The 21,408-nt window shown below is 48.6% G+C and overlaps 1 protein-coding gene and 2 long non-coding RNA genes across 4 annotated transcripts in view; all 3 read right to left on the bottom strand.

The window, feature by feature from the left end:
- LOC135453652 (serine protease inhibitor Kazal-type 5-like) overlaps positions 1–21,408 on the bottom strand; it is a 104,147-nt gene that overhangs the window by 22,765 nt on the left and 59,974 nt on the right. The window lies entirely within an intron of this gene.
- On the bottom strand, positions 1,009–17,767 carry LOC135453654 (uncharacterized). 2 transcript variants are annotated; one of them, XR_010441917.1, is made up of 4 exons: positions 17,639–17,767; positions 16,700–16,846; positions 1,878–1,979; positions 1,009–1,649 (listed from the first exon to the last, which is right to left on the bottom strand). It is a non-coding gene; the product is annotated as an uncharacterized LOC135453654 (long non-coding RNA). The 2 variants fall into 2 exon arrangements; XR_010441918.1 differs by lacking the exon at positions 16,700–16,846.
- On the bottom strand, positions 2,997–10,877 carry LOC135453655 (uncharacterized). The gene is made up of 3 exons (XR_010441919.1): positions 10,682–10,877; positions 9,652–9,799; positions 2,997–3,749 (listed from the first exon to the last, which is right to left on the bottom strand). It is a non-coding gene; the product is annotated as an uncharacterized LOC135453655 (long non-coding RNA).

Genomic DNA, 21,408 nt, shown 5'->3' with positions numbered 1-21,408 from the left:
CACTGTGGGTATTCTCCAGCCTCTGCTGAGCACCAGGCGGGACCACAGCAAAGAGCACAGCACAGCACACCGGCTGAAAAGCCAGAGCCATCATGCAAAACAACACAGCCCTATTGTTTGGGAACAAAGCAGAAATTTTTCTGACTCTGGATTCAACTCACACATGGAAATGAAAGACAATGACTGTCACTAGGCTACTGAAACAGCAGAATTTCAACAGAGGAAGAAAAATCTGTCCTGAGATTTTCCTGTGGACAGTGAGGGGAGAGCACTGAGGATTGCACTTGTGTAGCTCTGCCCCACCCTGTGCAGCCACTGGACCCTCTAAGTGCTGCCCCAGTGAGGGCTGAGCCCTTCCATGCCCCCAACAACCCTCACTCCCACCCACCCCACCTAAACAACAAGCCACAAGAACACAGTGTTTTTTCCCCTCTGCAAAATTATTATTTATGTTTTATCAGCAGCAAAGGCTCCATAGTGCCAGAATTGGCCAAAGGGGTGTGGTGGCCTAAGTGCCAGCACCCATGGCTGCAGTGACAGCAGGAGGCCAAAAACATGCCCCGTGTGGGTGGTGGTTGCTCTCAGATTCAAGTATCACCACGCCCCACTCTCCTAATTGCGCTGTGAAACTCTGATCTCTGCCCCATGCCACAGCCAGCCCATGGCCGGGCCCTGAGCCGCCCATGGCAGCCCCCAAAGCTCCAGGTGCTCCTTCAGGAGAGCCCACAGCAAGATGAGATCCCAAATCCCCTTGCCCTGTAGAAGGTAACTGAGAAGGAGGCATTTCAGGACACGATAGAAAACCACAGTGTCATTGAGGCATCTGCTGCCGTGGATTGTGACTGGAGCTGCCAGCCAAAAGGGAGAGTTTCCAAAGAAAACTATCAACTTTTTGCACAGGAAAAATAAAAAAAGGCAACAGCAACTGAAAGTTGACAAGTATGGATTTTCCATAGATTAGATTTTCCAGTACCTAAAGCAGGACTATAAGAAAGCTGGAGAGAGACTTTTTACAACAGCTTAGGACAGTGCAGTGATGGGACAAAGGAGGAATGGCTTTACACTGAAATAGGGTAGGTTTTGGTCAGATATTGGGAAGAAACTTTGCTATAAGAGTGGCAAGACCCTGGCACAGGTTGCCCAGAGTAGCTGTGGCTGCCCCATCCCTGGCAGTGTCCAAGCCAGGTTAGAAGGGGCTTGGAGCAACCTGGGAGAGTGGCAAGAGCCCCTGCCCATGGCAGAGGGTGGAACTGGATTCTATTCAAGGTCCTTTCCATTCCAAACCATTCTATGATGACCTGTGCCTCCTTCCATATCCCCCAAATTTAGGGGAGAGCATAGAACTAATAAATATTTGCATTTGATCCAAACACACTATTTTTAATTTGAAAGCTGCAGAATCTGTTAAAGGCATCCAGAATTATCACTTTTCAGTCACTGTACAACCTTTTTCCAGTGTGCTGGTGATGCAGCAGTACCTGGGAAACAGGACAGTTGTTCCTTTTATACAGAAGATGTAAAAAGCTTTAAACACACATTTTGTGGATGGGTGGCATTTTTCCAAACAGCATCAGTACATTCAGTAGCATCACTCTGGCTGCTGAAGGAGCAGTTCAGCCTTATCAAAGATAATGGCACAGCCCTTGATGCTGCAGAGAGAAATCACCAGAAATGCATCAGTATTTTGGGGAGTCACTTGAGGTCTAATGCACTTAAAGCACCTCCATTCAGCCCTCACTCACACACAAAAACCCAAATTTCATGCAAACATGAACCTGGAATCTGCTCCCCTGTGCTGCAGTCAAACACCCCAGAGGACGTGTCTGCAGCCACCCAGCCCCTGCAGGTTTGTACTGATTTTCAGCTGGTACACTCACCACTGAGCTAATAATCCCTGTGCTCACGAGGGAGTGTTGGCCAGGCCCTTTCTGGCAGCAGCACAAGGACACCACGACAGATTCCAGCCAGGACAGCTCCCCCTGCACACAAACGTGACACTCGTGACACAGAGCTCATCCCTGCAGCAGGAATGTGCTCACCCTGGGAAGTCCCAGGGGTTACCTTGGTACATTTAGCTACCTGGGGCTTTTGGCTTCCATTTAAAAACCATTTCCCACAGCACAGCAGCCTGAGCACCCATATCCAGCCCAATACACATCCCATTTTCCATTGCAGCTGAATCACCAGGATAATGGTGGAGATCAGCTAACAAATAATTGATGACCAGTGAGAATCAACATGTCCACCAGCACTGAGTGATTTGGAAATTGGCTGCCAGGAGAGGCACATGGTAGGCAACAGCATCCTAGAGCTGAAACAAGGAAAGACCTGAATTGGTGCTATTTCAATTTTTTTAAGGAACATCCAGATCATGGTCCAGCTCTTTTCATCACCAGGTAGTGCCTGGCAGACTGGTCAAACCAATAAAATTTCAAATAGGCAGCAGAGGTGCTCAGCTCATTTTGATCAATTTGTCCCAAAGCATCTAATGTTTTGGCTGAACATGTTCCAGGTGTTTGTCCATAAGTGCTACAAGGACCACAAAATAGTCTTTCCTGGCAGACCATTGCAATCTGCCAGTCTGTGATCCCTTTCAGGGATGGATTGCATTTAGCCTTTGTTTCCCAACTGAAAATAAACCACAATGCAACATTTCAGCTGCAGGAACAGAGCCTTCTGAATAGGATTGAGGAAATTTGCATAAAGCTTGTATTTGTAGCTTTTTAGGGAGCTGAGGATGCTGCACACCAGCTGTTGCACAGGAACACATCTGTACAAATGGGAGCACACTCCACATACAGCATGAACAAAACAAAAATTTAAAAAAATAAATAAAGAGAGACCTCCCCTTTGCAGCACTGATGTAGTGACAGACAGCCCTGAGGATGGGAACAGGAATTCCACCTCACTTCCTCCAGTCCTTGCTTGTAGCAAGGTAGGTCTCCTGTACTTGCAGACCCCTTTTCTTTTCTAAACCTGTTGCACATTCACTTCATCCCTGCTGCTGCCTGTCCCACCTTCAGTGCAGAGGTTCATCCTTGGCTCAGTTATTGCCTGTCCAGGTCTGTTCTCCTGTCACTGGCTCAGGATTAGACACAGCAAACAACACTCAGGGCCCAAATGCTATTTTTGTCTTGTATCCATCGTGGACATGTTTTGTCCATGTGCTGTTGGCTGGAGTGCTGATTTTAGGGAACACACTTAGCCTTGCCAAGCACAGCTGGAGATGCCATGGAGCCTGGTTCCAAAGATGCAGGACAGAAATATCTGTGATTCACTCTGGCATTAGCCTCCACAGAGCACAAAAGTGGAAAGGACCTCCCGGGTCATCAAGTTCATCTCCTTGTCATCACCAGTAACCACATCACTAGATCAATTAGAGCTCTTTGATTGGCCTATCACAGCTAATGGGCTCCTCCATCTGGCAGAGGAATAACAGGATCCAGAGGTGATGCCAGGCGGGAAACAAGGGGTGACCATTTAACGGTGCCTGGGTCTGCCCAGGGCACCCACAGATTTTCAGTCTAGCCTGAATGCTGTGCCAAGACCATTTTATCCAGTGGCTTTCTGCTCCAAAACTGAGCCTGGGAATGTCTGGACAGCAGTTCCATGGTTGGTGAGCAGCGACAAAGAAAAGCAGTTTCCATCAGCTGTGTAATAATACAGTTACTGAAGTTTGGTTGGGTTTTGGTTTGGTTATCTTTTAAGGAATTGCAGCTTCCCTGGGCAGCACCAAAGAAATCAACAAGCTGAAAGAGGAGGTTCAAAAAGGAAAGAAAAAGAAAAAAAAAAAATCACTGCTCTGAGCAAAACAAGAACTAATTCTAAAGAACCTCTGGCTGCAGCTTTAAAACCCACCCTAAGTGCAATGCTCATCACCAGGTTTACAAAAGCAAGGAGTTAAATGGATTTATTATTTGTTTTCAAGGTATTGCATCAAATAATGAACCAAAAATTACCATATGCATGTGCCCTTTTCTCACATGCTTTTGAAGATGCCCTCTCGCAGATTAGACTGACACCTAAGATAATTAGCATATCTTCAGGCTGGAGATTTAATGAATAACAAACAAACAATAAGTCCCTCATACTCACTAAAAAGCCTGGGCAACCTCTGTTCTAATAATTTCTCGTAAGCAAACATGTATACACAGCACCATGGTTATAGTGGTGTTAAGATTCACTTCCTGATCATTATCAGTTCCAGGAAAAAAAAAAATTACCAGAAAAACCCAAAGACTTGAAGGGAGTTTAATTATTTTTCAGGCAAAATAAGATGCTTTGCTTCATTCTTGAGGTTTTCTATATTCCACATTTCACATAAACCTAAAATACCTCACTTAAATGATGCAAATCACTGCAACAGCAACTGCAAATCACTGCAATATCCCAGACATACACAAAAATAAACATTTTCGTTCCATGGGGCTATGTTTCAGCTATGTGTGGGATGCTTAGACTATGTGATTTAGTGGAATTACCCAGCAATGACAGCACATTCTACACAAGGGATCATGAATTTGTGTTAAGAATGTAATGGAGAGGATTTTGAATCCCTAAGTAACAGGACATGAATTCACCTTGCACTGAGCAATGGCACAAACAGTTCAGTCCTGCTCAGGGATGAAGAGACCCCTGCAGCTTCTCATTGGAGATTTGTGGGATCTCTCAAAATGCAACAGACCCATCAAAATGCAAAAACTGTATAAGAAGAAACAAGTCTAAGTATTTATACATGGTTATGGCGCTGTCCAAGGGAGTAATTTACTCAAACTTTCCCCATTTAGCAGACATCCAAAGGCCTTTTTTAAACATCCTACTCATTGCAATAGGGACAGACAACTGAGGACCAAAACATCAGTTGTGTGCTGAATGCTGATGTGGTGATCTCTCATCTCTCACTTCTCTGAGCTGGGGAACAACTCCTGGAGAGGTCTATATAGGTCACCACCAAAGCAGGATGGAGAGAACAATCCTCAAGGCAAGATTCAGCTTCAGGCCAAGACCAACTCAATAAAATGCTCAGAAATGCTTCCCCAAGTGCCATTTAATGAAATCCAGGGTCACCCCAAGGTGTAGAGTGTAGTACCCTGAGGACAGGCTTGAATAGGTAGGGCCTGCACAGTAAAGATACAAATATTAAATCCAAATGAAAACAGACCAAGGCTACTGGCACATTTTAAACTAAATATTGTGGGGATGCCAGCTATTTGACAAGTCATGTGGCTTGGGAAAATGCAGTCTCCAGTGGAGAAGTCATGAAAATTTAGTATCCTTGAAGAAAAGGATAGGAGAGAAGCCAAAAACAGTCAGGGGAAAACAGCAGGCCCAGCTGACAGCCCTGTCAGGGCTGCAGAGAGGGAACAGCACAGGACACCAGGTGTGCATTTCTACCCAGACAAGTGTAAAAGGGCAGGGGAGTGAACAGCAGTGCCCTGGTTTCAGATGGGGCTATTAACATAACCAGCACCTTGGAAACCTGGTGGGGGCAAGATAAGCAGCAGAACATGGTAATGAGTGGGTACAAACCAAACAGGAATGAGAGTGGGCTGTGCAGGTGGAGGAGCTGAGCATCAAAGAGAGCTCATCAAAGAGCTCAACCAACATAACTGTATCAACAAATAGTTGATGCTGTTAGGATTGCAGTCCCATGCCCAGACATTATAGTGTTGGAGCTATTCCATCCTCCACCCACCCAGAACAGCCCAACAACAGCAAAACCTTAAGGGAGACGAGCGAGGCTGTGATGGATATGAGCAGAGACAAACACAAACAGGAGATGTCCCTGTACAGATGGGATCACTGACAGGAGGGAACATGTTTACATTGAAAATGGAAAGTTACTGCTCCCTCCAGCAGTAATTTATGACCTCTGACACAAGAGCCTCTCCAGCACATCCTGAGCAGCACCCAGGAACCAGCGGATTTGATTTCAAGTGTATGGCCAAGGGCTCTTTGCACCTTAAAACTGACAAATCTTGAGGGCAGCCTTGAAAACCTGCTGCTGTGACTTAGCTTGGAGAGGGTACTGCCTAAACACACAGGCACTTGTTCAAAGAAAATTAAAAAGGAAAAGCCCTTAAGGAAAAACACACCCAGGAGGTGGGAAGACCATTTGAAGAAGTCATTAGAGTAAACGTGCATTGCTTAAGGGAAAAAAAAAATCAGAATAAATGCTAGTGTGCTTTAAGTGAGACAATTAACAGTAAAATGAGACTAAGGAGAAGCACTGTCCAAATAGCAAAAATGTAAAAACCAAGACTAAAATCTAAAGTTACAACTGTGCCAAAATACTCCAAAGACTTAGAAGAATTTTCCAAGCCACAGCAGTAATAACAAAGCACATTGAAGAGTCCTTGATCACAGGGCTAAGGGAGCCTCCAAGGAAGATAACAGCAGAGTAGAAAAGCTAAATTAACTTATTCACAATAAGCAGATAAATCCTGATAACACACAGCCACAGTCAGGGATTAAATCCCCCTCTCAGCAGCGCTGAAGGTGCTCAAATGTGCAATCACCCAGCTCTGTCCATAGAGCACTTTGGGGAAAGGGAGGAAAGCTCATAAAAACAGCGTAACAAAGCACAGAGAGGAGTGACAGACTGGGGAGGACTCATCACAGATTTCTGGGAGACAAGTCCTGCCTCATTCTCCATCTGAGTCCTCTGAAGTGTGGGCAGGTGGGCACTGCTTGACACCATGAACTTCTCCTTCTAATGAACCAGTTACAAGAAAGTAAGGTGCCAAGTGAAGGAAGAGTTTCTTTGAGTTAAAAATGGAAGCAATAATAAGAGGTCAGCACTCCCAGTGGAGGTGAGACCTGACAGTCATCTCTGCAGCTCAGCTTTTTGTGAATGACCATGAAAAGGCAATTAGCAAAGGGACAAATTGAATGATTCAAGAGAGTTCAAAGCTTCAAGTCAACTGAGAGAAAACCACAAGTCACTCAGTGGCTGGACAAGAAAGCAGCAGAAAAATTTCAGTGTTGAAAAATGGAGAGAGGAGGAAAGCTTGCTGTGCTCTACCTGCACATTACAGCTCCACAGTAACCATCACTGTCAGGGGTGTATTAAGGAGTTCTGTGGCTAAGGTCACAAATAAATGTCACATCATTGCCAGAGGAGCAATCAGGAAGGTTTAGCACCTGATAGGAACTGTTAGGAAACGTGGAAAGGATAAAACAAATTTCTTCTGTCATGCTGCCTTATGATTGCTGGGCCTGCCCAGCTGCACAGTGGCCTTCCTCATCATCATAACAGGGATTTAGAGAGGTAAAAAGGGCACAGGGAACACCTCTCCTGGACACAGAAAGGAGCAGAAATAGGAAGGGCTTTTGTCTAAACTCACAGCAACTCCCATGGTGGAAAACAGGCTATAGAGGGAATATGCCCATGACAGTCCACAAAATCAGGAGGAACCCACAGAAAATAAGAGTAGCTGCTGTTCAGGATTACTCACAGCACTAGAATTAATGGGTACTAAATAAATTATCATACAGTAGCTTTAAACAAACAAAGCGAAGGGTTTTGGTTTTTTTCCCCTCCCCACAAGATGTAATTGCACTGTGGAACTCATCACCCCAGGATGTTGTGGGTGCCAAACATCTCAAGAGAGTCAAAAGTCAATTAAACAAATTCATGGCCAGGTCCAGCAGTGGCTATTAAACATGATGATGGAGATGCAGCCTCTGGCTGACAAGTCTCTGAACCACACAAAACTTTATCACAGGAGGATTTACTTTGTGCTTGCCCTGTTTGTTCCCCTCAACATCCACAGCCAACCATGGACCCAGGTACTGGGTTATTCCAAGTTATTCCAAGCTGGGGCTGGCTCCCAGAGTTGAAGTGAGCATTTTCAGGCACATGCCAGCTCTGGTCTGGAGTTCTAGACTTCCTCTTTGTCCCTGTCCTGAAGTGACATTAATCTTTTGAACACAGGGTGGATTGCCAACATCTTAGGCTAAAATTTTGGGCTTTAAAGCTCAGGAGATTCCAAGGACATGAAATCCAAAATCACACCCAGATGTCAGCCCTTTGTTTGGATGTCATGATTTATACTATGAGTGACACTTCCTCCTCTGTCTCCCTGACAATGACAAAACAAAGAGCTATAAACAAAACCTGACTCCAGATGTTCTTTTGCCCTCATTAGCGACCAGCTTGGCTAACACTATTTCATCAGCCCTTTGTTTCAGGGTGGCAAGCCAACATCAGCAGCCCGAGGACACTTTGATGGGCTCCCCCCACTCGGGATGCGACAAATTCCCAGGACGCTCCTGCCCAACACTCACTACAACAACAAGCACGGGGCTGAGTTACTGCCCTCGACAATGTTTGGTACGTGGAAAAACTCGTGCTTGCTAATGACCACGATTGCTCCATAAAAATCCCCCTCGGGCAGTGTGTGCAATCCCGGCCAGCCCAGGTGGAGGCAGCCTTCCTTCCCTCTCTGAAGAGCCTCCCCAGCCCTGAGGTGTCCCACCCACTCACCGAGGCTATTCCTAGACATAGCAGCTCTGTTTGCTTTCCACACTGACTCTTACACCGGTGCAAAGGGTGAGGATCAGCCCGGACACTTAAGTAGGCTACAAAACAAAGACTCTTCCTCTTCCTTTGAAGCCTACTATCCATTATTTTTGATAAGAGGTGCAGCAGATTTATTTCTCTGGTTTGAGCACTCCTAAGCCTCTTTGCTAAGCCTGGCAGCGGGAACCTCAAAGCAGATGCCAAACTCTGCAATCTTTTTATGTGTGGTGGAAATAATCCCTTTTTCTGGTGCCTGGGAGAGCTGAACCCTGACATGCACAGGAGCTGCTGATGGAGGAGCACCTGGGAGCCAAAGCAGAGCCAGCAATGGTCTCTCCTCCCCACAAAGCCCCTTCTCTCTGTAGCCAGCCAACAACCACAACTTTGCTTTTTTTTCTGAGCTCCAGCTTCATCCTTGCACCAAGATTGGGAAGAAATACTCAGATCTGACCCCAAAGCCCAGTTCTTCTAACAAAGGATCCTTTCCTCCTCCTCCTCCTGCAGTTTCACTCCTACCTTTAGAGCTTTGTGAGTTGAAGAAGCTCAAAGAATCTCATGCAACAGAGGAGCCCAGCTCCCAAAGCCAGCCCTGCTCCCAGATTAACACAGGCCAGGCTAACAAGGTCCTTTGGCTTGCAGGCTGCCTTGGGCTCGGGAACTACATGAGTCACCAAATCCCAATGCCAAAGCCCCAGCACCAGGGTAATTGCAGACATTTTGAACCAGATTATGCTGCAAGGACAGAGGGAAGCTCATCATAAAAGGAATAAATCAAGGGGAAACACTTGGCGCTTCACTTTTGGCAGGGAGGGGCTGGTCAGCTTTTACTCTGGAGGAACAGGGAGCGAGAGAGGGAAGATTCACTTTCACTTGGCTCCCAGGATGTCCAAGGACTTTCACATCCCTGCCCAGAGAACAGCTGCTGTATGTCTTTACATCTCATAATGATAGATTCCTCATTTAAAAATAAATCAGAACAGCCTGGGATAGATGCCAGCACATTTCCCCCAGTTTTCCCACATCCTACATTTTAAAGGCAGCTGATGAGCTCCATCCATGCTGGTCCCTCATCCTTCCTTTAATAACTCCCCATGTTCCCATTAAAACCAGTGCATTGCCCTCCTCACCTTTAAATTTACCCCGAGCTGTAGTTCCCTACTTTGGCTGCTCTTACTCAGTTTTGTATCATGTGGTGTTACTGCTTCAACAGCACCAGCACCCTCTGAACTTCTTTTCTTTTTGTAACTTTTCTCCTCAGGCAGCACCACTGAACTCCTTGTGTAAAAAAAAAAAAAAAAAGGAAAAAAAACAACATTCTTCTGGGCTAATCCATCTCCAACATTACTGCCTCATCAATTACTTGTGATAATGCTTTAGAAGTTAAAATCAATAGTTCAGACACAGCTGGAACCAACACTTATTCTCCACATATAGATCCTGATTTTCGGGTTGATGTGTTTCCCCAAAACTTAGAAAAGGGGCTCAAGTTTGCAAACAAAGTGCCAAAGCACATCATGTTGAGCAACACAGAGGTTATCAAACCTGGGATCTCATTACACCCTGTGCCTCCCACTCTGGGTTGTGCTCCCTTGTTACATCTTGTTTCAAATTAGACTGAGAGCTCCTCACGCCAGCGGCTGTGGCTCCCGTGGCACCACTGCACCAAACGGGATTAATAAACTAACACTAAAGACAGCTCTCAAAAGCACAAAAAACCGACAAGAACAAAGGGATGTGGGAACATCTTGCCCCTGCCCTGGATAAAGAACTCTCAAGGTGCTTGAATAACTTCAGGACATTCACGAACTTGGCTTCTCTATCATGAGTTTCATTTTTCACTTTTAACCCCAGCTCTCCACAAATTAAATGAAACTAAATGAAAAGATGCATTTCATGGTTTAAGACTTTGTATTTTTGAGTGTTTCATCAGCATAGCTCAAAGGTTTAAGTAGTCCATTCAAACTGGGTCATTTGTGTTGCAGACAAGAGAACACACTCAGCAAGCAAGGGATGAGAATTTTTGTGGCAGGAAAACAAGAATTTGTTTTCTTGCCACAAACTTGTCCTTTTATCAGCAGGCTGCTCTGTCCTAGCCCAGGATCTCACACCCCCCAAAGCATGGTTTTATCTCTGTCTGCCTTCTGGTTTAGGACTTACCTTGGGAATTAAGCCACCCTTACAAACCTGGCTGGGGAGGTGCTGCCTGCTCAGCTTCCACCAGACTGCACCCAGAGCCCCTGGTGCTGCCCTTCCATCAGGGCATGCAAAGATGTGGCATTTGGATATCTGGCCATCAATTCCCAGAGGTTTTACACCAACTGAACCAATTTTCTCATAGCCTGAAGAGGCTGACCTGGAGCAGTGTCTGGTTTGTATCAGCTGGAATACAGAAAAATGAGAGATTTGCCAGTGGCCACCAAACAAGCCAGTTTTTAAGGTAAGGTGCTCTTTTCTCTGTCTGGAGCTGAAGTTGGGATTGAGTTCACTGTCCCCATCATCTTTTCACACTCATCTGCTGGACTCCATGATAACAGCTCAAGGTTTGGGAGAGCTCACAATGTGCTGCCATGTCACCCAGCTGCAGCTGAGAGTTCCATCCCTCTTCATTCACCATAGTTTCTGTAACAATAAGCTTTCAGTATGATAGGAATTCCCAGGCCAAAAAGTGTAATTCTAATAGTTGAGCTCCACAACAGCAGGTCAGGTGTCACTGCTTCCCTGGAGACCTTAAATCCTTTTTCCCCAAGAGCCCTCTCTGAGGGTTCTTTTCTCCCAGGACTAGCACATCATCACTGGATTTTGCTTCCACAGGAGCTCCCAACACCACAAATAATGCCCAGGCAGTGGTTCTGGTGATTTTCTCTAATAGGCACAGTGGGCCTGCCTTAAGGGCAGCATCTCCCTGGATAGCACTGCTGGCCCTGGCACCATGGATCTCCAGGGAAGGTGGGTCTGGGGGCTACACAGGGAACCCAGTGCCCACACAAATGAACACAATTACAGTAGAGAACAGCACTAGACAGCAGAGTTGTCATTCAGTGGGAAATCCTCATTTTCAAACAAGATTAGCTTTGCCTTTAATCATCCTTCACCCAACCAGCGCTCAGGACAAGAGGCCTTGCAGGCAAAACTCAACCTCCCTGTGTTACCCTTTGCTTGCAGCTGTTGTTGCAAAAACACACAAATGAAAACATCACATTTGCATGCCATTTAACTCAGCATGACAGCTTTCCTGCTGGAAGGAAAGTTCCTTCAGGCTGGGTGGTGTAGGGCTGCCCAGAAACAAAACCCTTTTCTACAGAAAAGGAGGAAGAAGTTCGTGGTCCCCTGCCTTGTCCCAGAGCTTTGGAGTGAAGGCACTTATGGCATCAGCAAACAAGTGCTCAGCAGCACTTCAGTGATGTGGTTTAAGCAGAAAAAAATCCCTTTCTTGAGCATGGAGCTAAGCAGGCCCCAGGCAGTAATGGGTACATGATGAATAATAAACCCAGCTGAAGCAAGATGCATGAGTCAACCCAGATGAAGAGTTCCTCTTGGTTCCTCCCTCCCCCCTGCCTTTGGCTGTTCCTTGGAAAACCCATATGCATTAAAGGGTGTCCACAAAACAAACATTTGGCTGCTTTCTTCAAGAAACCTTGGAGAGCCCAAAACTGGCTGTGTGGGCTGAGTACTCAGCGGGGTACAGTAACCAAAGCAAAGAGAAACCTCCTCAGGGGCTGTTAGAGCATTTGGGATGGGGGAAATGGAGCAGAAATCTTTGTAGAAAAGCTATTTACATCTGTTTGACCCTTGTAAAACAGGTCCCCAGGCTCTTCCCCACTCAAAGGCATTTGGATGCCAAGGCTGCTGCAGCAGTTTGATCCTTCTCAGGGGAAAGGAATGGGGCAGAGCCACCAGGGTAACCACCAAGCACTCCCATGCCACAGGCAGAGTGGTGCCACCTGCTCTGCAGGCAGGAAGGGACAGCAGGAGGCTCCCTGGCAGCACCAGGTGCTGCCTCTTGGCTCACAGTCCCAGGAGGAGCCCATGAAAGTGAAAGACACCTGCAGCACCCTCCTCCAGGCTGCACCTTGCCCCCCAGTCCTCCCCTGCAGGCAGCTCCTCCCTGCTCATCCCCTCCCACTCAAACCCCTTGATCTGCTTGCCAAAGTGCTGCAGGAGGGTCTGGCTGCCCACAGGGCATGCAGGGTGGCATGTAGGGCATGCAGGATGGCATGTAGGGCTGCCCACAGGGCTGAAGCTCAGCTCCAGGTGCCACGGGGCTAGGTGGCTCTGCGTGTGCTCTCCCCTCGCTTTGTTCCAAATGCCCACTGCAGATTTTCAGTTCACCCATCCCAGCAGCATGCGCTGGCCCCAAACCTTGGGAAAGCCAATGCCATGAGGTACGGAGAAGAGGAATCCCTTTTACCAAGAGCCTTTGCTGAAAGTGATGTGGATGCACACAAGTGACCAACCCATGCCAGGCACAGCTCCTGCTGCTGGTCTGCAGCCAGGCTCACCCACAGCTCACTCTGCCTCCACATTTGCTGCCACCTTCCACAACCTTCCTCACCCCAAGGCCAGCACCACCTCCACTTCTCCCTGAATCACGAGTGGCACCAAGCCAGGAGCAGTGTGGAGGTGGTCTGCTTGCTCAGGATCACAGAGAGCAGAGAAATGGGATGACTTGCACAGTTCTACACCCAGCAGCTTTGTGCCATGGGAGGTAGACCATGGGGTCCATAAGAGGTGGCAGGTGAATGCTGACCCACCTGCACAGGATCTGTCCTCAGAGAGAGAAAGTTTCAAGTGTGGTGGCATTCAGGACAGTGCTGGGTGTGACAGCCAGCTCTGCTCCTGGGTTCTGTCACTGCTTATGCTGCAGGACAAAGCCTTGCTCTGGAAAAGGGAAAGTGGGGTTTGACTCCTTCCACTGTGGATGCCCTGCAGTACCTGGACAATGCAGAGGCCTTGCCTTGGGGGCTGACACACAAACCTCAGGAATGCTCTGCCCCAAACCCAGAGCATTGGCCACCCCACGCAAGTTCCCTCTCCCCTGGGCCATCCCACTGCTCCTGGGAATCCTCAGCAGGCACCACGAGCAGCCAAGTGAGCATGGCCTCCTCCTGCAGGCTCTTGAGCAACCCCAGTGGGTGGACACACACCCAGCTGAGCACAGCTCCAGCAGGGCAGTCCCACACCCCAGGCCCGGGTCACCAAACACATTCTTGCTGTGGGTGGCAGGTTCCCATGCTCCTCCCCGGGAGAAGCTCATCTTGCTCAACCCCTCTCAGCTCTGGTTTCCCCAGTGCTGAACCCGGAACCAGATTTCACTCCTCACCAAATGTGCCAGCTCTTTTTGCCACACAGCTCTGTCCCAGGGCCGGGCAGAGCTGGTCCATACCCCACCACTCCACATCCTGTCAGAGGGGCTGGCCCAGGGCTAATGGGGAGGACAAGGCCTTTGCTGCAACTGCCATTGTCCCTAATCCCTGCTTTTTACCAGATCAGCCTGTGAGATGCCTCACACCTGAAGGACAGGGATTTTAAGGCTTCCAGTGCCTTCTCAGCACAGCCTTTACTTCCTTATGACACATCAGAGCTTTTGCAATCCAGGTTAGCACCAATCTGCCCTATTTCAACTTCAAAGCACTTCACAAACATTAACCAATTAATCCTCTCACTGCCCTCCAAAGGAGGTGAGCATCTTGATTTTTATCTGTTTCCCCATCAATGAGAAGGAGAGAGTTAAGAGCCTCTCCCAAGGCTGTCTGCACTTGACTCCCAGCCCCAGGCTGGGCCCATCAGAGGGATGGACAGGTGCACCTCAGACACAGGAAAAGCTGCAGGAATCACAGCACCTAAATCAAGCAACTTTGGTTTTCTCCATGCCCCCCATGATTCAGCTTTTGGAGCATTTTCTGTTCACCATGAGTCAATGACATGGAAGAAAAATTATCTGAGACAAGCAAGACAGAGGAGGCCACTGACACAGCAACCAGGGCCAGCTGAGAGCCAGGGACACACACACTGCAAGTGTTTTTAATAAGCCATGACGAGTCCTACATCTTGCAATAAGAGACAGAGCTCAGCATGGACAGTTCCAGAGTGAGGGGACAAGCTTTGATGTGACCACAGGTAGACAGACAGCCAAAACACAGCATGAGCTCCTGTCAGTGCTTCCCTTCTGCTGAAAACTGGGGCAGAACATCCCTGCATTCTGCACTTTAAATGGCCCTTATTTCCTCCAGTTCAGCTTGTATTTCCCTAAAGCTTGGTTTAGGGAGCCCTACAAACCTCTGAGCACAGACAGAGCTGGAAAGGGAGCTGGCCTTCAGCTAGGACACTGCAGGAAGACAGCAGGTGTCAACCAGCGTGGTGGCAGCTCGCTCAGGGTGGGACATGTGTCACTGGCAGTGATGCTCCCCCTCAGCATCCTCTGCATCAGTCAGGACTCACCCAAACACTGCCAACAAAGGGCACAGCACCCACATTCACCAGGTCCATCCTGTACCTCTGAGGTGCAACCAGCAAAAAAAAAAAAAAAATTAGTGTTTTATCACCTGATATGACTATTTATTTGTTGAAGGCATGAGCCCATGAGCAGTCCTCTCTCCCCCAGCATCCAGGGAAGGAAACATCCTGATCCCAACAGCCCTGAGACGGAAGCTGTGCAGAGGGAGAACAGGGTACACACATGGGTTGAACACCAGAGCCACCATCAGTGGTGGCTGCATTTATTAAACCTTCTCAGGAGTGTCACTGCTGGCTGGGGAGAAGGGACCTGAGCTGCAGGAGAGCTCCTGTGACACCGTGGGATGGGCCAGGCAGGGCTGGGGTGCTGCTCCCTGCTCCTTTCACTGCAGCAGCAATTTCTGTCCCCAGGGTTCCTCGGAGCATGTGAGTGAAAGCCTCTCTGCTTTTGCAACACCACTGACCCAGGGTGGGACTCCTGCCCCAGTGGCAGGGCAAAGCCACAATTGCAGGGCTCACAGGGAAGCACTGGCTCATTTTTCTCATCATTTCCAATGGCTGGGGCTCACACTAAAGGCTGACAATTACTCATTACCACTCACCCCGAGGTTCCACAGTGCTCACTAAACCCTGTGAAGATGCAGGAATCCCAAAGCCCTTTGGATGGAGAGGGGCAACCTTTAAACAAAGCTCTGCAACGCCAGATCAATACTGGAAAGAGCTGAAATCAGCCCAGCATCTCCTGAAGTGGCAGGAGAATTTCAGGCAGATGAAATGCAATTCTCTAACTGCAGTTATTAGAGGCAGCGGGGGTAGAAGCCTTGCTGGATCTGGAATAGAAGCACCATCCCGAGGGAAGGCTTTTCTTAGCATCCAGAACCACTACATGTACTGTTTTAAACAGGTATTCAGAACATGCCTCGAATTAATTGCTAAGCACAGACCTCAAGCCGCAGCAGCACCTTAGAAAGGGAGCTCTGCCCACCTCCACAGAGGGTGCCACACCTGCACCCCCAGCACGGGCCCGGGGAGGGGAGGCAGAGCTGTGCCCCAGGGAGCAGGGACAGCGTCACAGCACACAGTGCCACCTGCTGTCACCTGTCCCCGTCCCATCCCTCCCTCCGGGGCCCCCAGGCAACCTCCCAGCTCGGCAGCTACAGCCCCCGTGCAAGCCGCACCCCAAAAGCATTCTGTTCTAGTATATTCCACATTATTATTATCTATCTATTATATTCTTGTCTGCCCATGAGGCTCTTGCCCTTCCCCAGTGGCTGTATGGGACAGACCCTGAGCTCTGCTGGATGAGCCACTGCTTGTCCACAGCCTGCAACACACCATGGGATCTGACTCCACATGCTGATAGTGTTCACCAAGGAAAGAAGGAAAAGGCAGACACCAGCAATGAAATATGACAAGAAACAATTTCTGAGGGTGCTTTGGCACAAGAAATGATTTCTGAGTGTGCCTTGTCTTCCTCCTCAACTGAAAACCCTGGATTTTGTATCTTTCTTGAGCATTGACATCACCTCTTCCACTCTGAACCTCTCACCACCTTTTTTGTGGCATGAAGAGGAGCCCAAACTGCTCAGGAACACCCTGGAACTGAGCAGGGAGACCTCCCCACCCTATTCAAACACCATGATCAGATGTGCATTTGGGGATTGCAATTGCATGGCATGCCCACAAACCCAAAATACCTTAAATAACAGTCACGGGGCTTACCTTGACCCCACAAGGATCCAACACCCTCTCAAAACTCCTGTGAACTCCTCCAGGAAACTTTTGCAGCTTGGCTCAGACCAGAATCAAAATATGAAGCAAAGCCACCAAGCTCAGCAGGACTTTGGGCCCTCAGGGACTCGGCAGACTCTAAACATTCACCATAAGAAGCTTTGTAACAGATGGATTCTCTAGCATATTCTCAAACTTATACTTGCTCTTCTTTTTGATAAAAGTCACTGGAAGATGGAATTCCCCTCCACAAGAAATCTACTTGCCAAGCCCCTCTCAAGCCCAAATTTGCTTTTCCATTTACTGGCCACCAAGATCTTGACCAACAGTACATTAACCTCCTTTATATTTGAGAAGTGAAAGGCCCAAGGATTCACTAGGACAGATACTTAAACCAGTTTACAAAACAAAGTTCAAGTTAGAGAGCAAATCCACGCAAATAAGAGGGAATGGAACTCATTGCCTAAAACAGCCCTTCTCAAAAACCTTCCCTTAACCAGAACACAACAAATCCAAGCAAGAATGAAGTGTTTTTCAAGAGCCCACTCTGGCTCTCCTGCTGGGGGTGTTGTTGGTGAGCCCAGAAACCCCTGCAAGAGCCAGCACAACAGGGCTGCCCACAGAGCTGGCACCCTGCAAACTCCTCTCTGCCCAGGAGCAGATGCAGAGGCAGCTCTGACATGAAACTTGTGCCTCTGAGCCATCTGACAAAGGTCCAGCCTGGACAGGAACCATCTAGAAAGAAAATCAGCTTTGCTGATACCCCTCCCAAATAATACTCGGTTTTGAAACCAAATAAACTATCATAATCCACACACCAGATTTCAAATAAAGCTCTACAAAAGCAGGGCAATCCCTGAGAGTGTGCTTAGTCCCCTACTACCCCAAGCCTCATTATTACCTGAAAATCAACTTAATTTAAGAACTCACATTCAGCCTGCAAATCCCTCAAAGCCAATTATGCCAGGATCCACTTCTTCCTGATGCCCTTCCCAAAGCAATCCCACTGCTGACTCTCCAGACCCTCCAGCCTCCCCCTAAAAATGGAGGGGGCACATATTTATGGTACCAGGAGGAGTCACATGCCTTAGGTCAGCTGAGCTTGTTTCCCTGTCTCCTTGTTTTCAATTTCCATCCTTCAGTCACAGTGCTGAAGTGGCACAGGAGAACCAAATTCAATTAACAGGATTAATAGCAATTAAGCTGCTACTGGAGTCAGGGTTGTGCTCTTTAGTCCTGGGTAGAAACTAGATGTCACAGCAACAAGATAAGCAGCAGGTGATGCCAGAAGCTTTTTATTTCCAAGGAGAAAAATTGGTTGTCTTCCTGAAAGTCCTCTCCTCCTCCTCCTATGAGAATTTGGCCCAGATGGAGCCAATTCCTTTCCAGCCTGCTCCTGCTCAGCCCCATTCTCTGCACCTGGAAGAGCTCAGCTTCCCCTGAACACCAGTTGTAGGATCTGAGCAAACCACCCTGAAGTCGCTCTCTTTTCCCATGCCTGTATAAAAAAAACACCAACCCAGTTTCCCAGCATGTGTGGGAAAGAGCAGAGCACTTGCATGTGATGCTCAAGTTCCCTTTCGTTTGCCTTCTCTGCAGGATTTGCCCCTGGCAGCCTGACCCTGCTGTGCCAGGAGGTTCTGCAAGAGGAGCAGTCCCAGTTATGGGACACTGGGATGTTCCCCCTCCCTGGCAGGGTCCTGGCCTTTCCCCAGCAGGGACCACCCTCGAGGGCAGGAAGGCTCTGTCACTCTGGCAATTTCCCCTCCGGTCTCACTCTGTTATCACAGCACCTCGCAGAAGTTATTTTAGCTACAGAGCAGCTTTCTGGCTTCCTGTGTAGTTCCTTAGTGTTCTTCCTAATTGAGGGTTTTAACATTAACAGCCTTTAGCAGCTGTTCTTCTTCCGGAGATGGGGCGGGGGGGAGCACCAAATCTTTTATTCAAATTTCTTCTCTAAGAAGTGGAAACGTGACCCACATCCTAAGAAGGTGTCCCTCAAGTGAAAAGCCTCCCCCACTCTGTCACAGGCTCCTTTCAGCCATTGATATGCCCAAGGGTTTGCTCTGCTGAAGGTTTTGAGGGTAAGGCTGATTAAATATTTTAAATAAATTAAATGCAGGTGTCCAAAAAATAACAATGCTCATCAGTTACTATTGATAGACTCAGTTGTGCCTGAACAGTGGGGTTTTGGTTTTATTCTGCTGACAGTAGTGCTGTGTTTTTATCTTTTCATGAGCTCCCCTTCCATGCTGCAGCCTCTCCTCTCAGGAATGGGGGTGGCTGAGTGCTTGTGACCAGCCCAGAGCCAGAGGCTTGTCCTCTTCTCACACGCAGCAACCAAGAGAGGCAACAAAGGCAAAGACAATTTGCTGAATTCACCGCTCCATACATAATCCCCAAGCAGGAACCAGGGATCTTTGGCTGAATATTTCCTACAGAACCAGGAAAGGGGATCTGCATGGCTTGGTGGGAGCTGGAGCTTCCCAGTGCCAGTGCTGGCCCATCAGTGCCCTCTCCCTGCTGTGAGTGAAGCACTGACAGAATGGGGTCCATGGAGGGGCACAGCAGCAGCAGCAGCTGGGGGCTCTTCCCAATAAGATGCTGCATGCAGCAGCCACCAAGCAAAATGGAAAATGGGATAGGAGGGGGCTGTGGGACACACTGAGGCTCCTGCCTGCAGTTCCTCTCCAGCCAGGGTGGCATCTGCATGGCAAAAAGCTGCCTGGGCCCTCAGAAGAGAGCTGGGATTTACTTCTGTCAGAGCCTTGAGTGTTTTGAAGTTCTGTGAGTGGCAAGAAGCAACAAGCTCCACCAGTGCCCCCGGGAAATTGCAACAGAGTCACCAGTCAAAAGCATTCAAAGATCACAAACCAGACCCAGATGATCGTGAATCACAGCTTAGAAACCGCAAATGGCTCTTAAGCCTCTTCCAAATAATGTCATTTACAACAGGCTCCTTTGGAGTGGTTTGGTTTCCCAGCCACCCTCTGAACCCAGCAGGGAGAACGGCTAAAGCAGGAGCAGAGCTCCCTGTGCCCTCCTGGCACTGGGGGATGCCAGGGAGGTGCTGTGGCACCTGGCACAAGGTTAGCCCTGCTGGGGCTGTGGGGAGGGCTGGGGATGCCAGGGAGAGGTTGTGACACCTGGGGGATGCCAGGCAGAGGTTGTGGCACCTGGCACAAGGCTGCCCCTGCTGCTGGGGCTGTGGGAGGGCTCTGTGGGACAGCCTGGTGTCAGTGAGGGTGGGCAAGGGGTGACCCTCACAGGCTGAGCCAGTGTCAAGGACAGCAGGGAGTCTCTCACCTGGTTCCAGCTCCCTCCAAGGCTCCTCTGGCCTCACCTGCCCCACACTCACCTTTGGAAGTTTGAGGGATGTCAGACAACGTTTTTGTTTGAAAACGCTTCCTGTGTTTTTCATCAGGGAGTGCGCAGAGGTGGTGTTAAGTGCACTAATGTGGTAAAACACCACAGGCTCCTTGGTCCACGTGTGTGGGCAATCCTGAACTCCAGACAGAGCGAGACCTACATCCCAATAATGCACAGGCAGTAAAGCTCTTAGGTGTCATCAATGTTTTAACGCCCCATTTAAATATTAATCTAATGGAACAGCATAAAAGCAATATCCCTGAAAGCACAGGGTCATTTAGTCCATTGCCCTGTTGTCAGGAAGAATCCAGACCTCCTCCAAGTGTTTTACTTCCCCAGTCCAGTGCTGACTTTCTCAGTCTCATAACATTAGTTCTAGTAATAATAATACATCATCATAATGCAAAGCTGGCCATCATGATAATTATTTATGACTTATGCTTCTGGCCCTAACAATGTTTCTGTAGAGGTTTTAATTATCATTTATGCATCTTTGTTCCACGTCCATAAAAATCCCAGGGCTCTGTATGGCTGAAAGCTGAATTTATAGGATCCTGGGAATGGCAGAGCCTGGATGCAGTGAGAAAGGCTGCTCCTAACCCCCAAAATGCCAGATCCAGTGAAAGGACATGAATGTCAGCAGGGCACAAAATGCAAAAATGAGTCCCAGCAGGTGGAACTGCAGCTCCTGGAGTAAAGGGGAGCTTTACAGGAGTGTTGGCTGCATTTGTGCCTGATCCATGATGGAGATGACTGGGAAGAGGTCTCTGGGTCTGAACCCAGCTGGTCAAGGGGGACAGCACACAGAGAGGAATTTGGGCTCTTGTGCCCCTCCCTTGCTCCACAGGGAGCTGCACTCGGGGCTGCCCAGCCCAGGAGTGCCTGATCACCCTCAGTGCAATCCTGGAGGGTCCCCAGGGAGAGCAGGACCTGCCACCAGCAGCCCTGTGGCTCATCCTGAGCAGAGCAGCACAGAGCACAGAGCTCAGGGATGGCTCAGCTGAACAGGCAGATGCAGCATCATCAGCTGCCTCCAGCACACCCCTCACCATCTGCTCCTGGCAAACACCTCAGCGCCGCAAGAGAGGTGCCCCAAGTGCAGGCACTGCGAGGCTGCCTTGAGCTTGGAAGCAGGCTGCATTCCTTCCTCCAAAACACACGGAGGGAAAAATACAAGATGCAACATCCCCAAGTATTTCCTACAGAAACTACAGCGTGGCATGAGGACCTCGGCTGATTTTTTGACTGGAAAACCGAGTTTCTTGGTAAGTGGGGCTTGAAACTGTGAGCCAGGGGCTTTCAGAAGCTCAGAAAATGAGGAGGAATGAAGA

The sequence above is a fragment of the Zonotrichia leucophrys genome, chromosome 13 (assembly GCF_028769735.1).
Source record: "Zonotrichia leucophrys gambelii isolate GWCS_2022_RI chromosome 13, RI_Zleu_2.0, whole genome shotgun sequence".
Taxonomy (NCBI): Eukaryota; Metazoa; Chordata; class Aves; order Passeriformes; family Passerellidae; genus Zonotrichia; species Zonotrichia leucophrys.
Note: the sequence above shows the minus strand (reverse complement) of the source record. Positions and strands in the feature narration are given on the sequence as shown.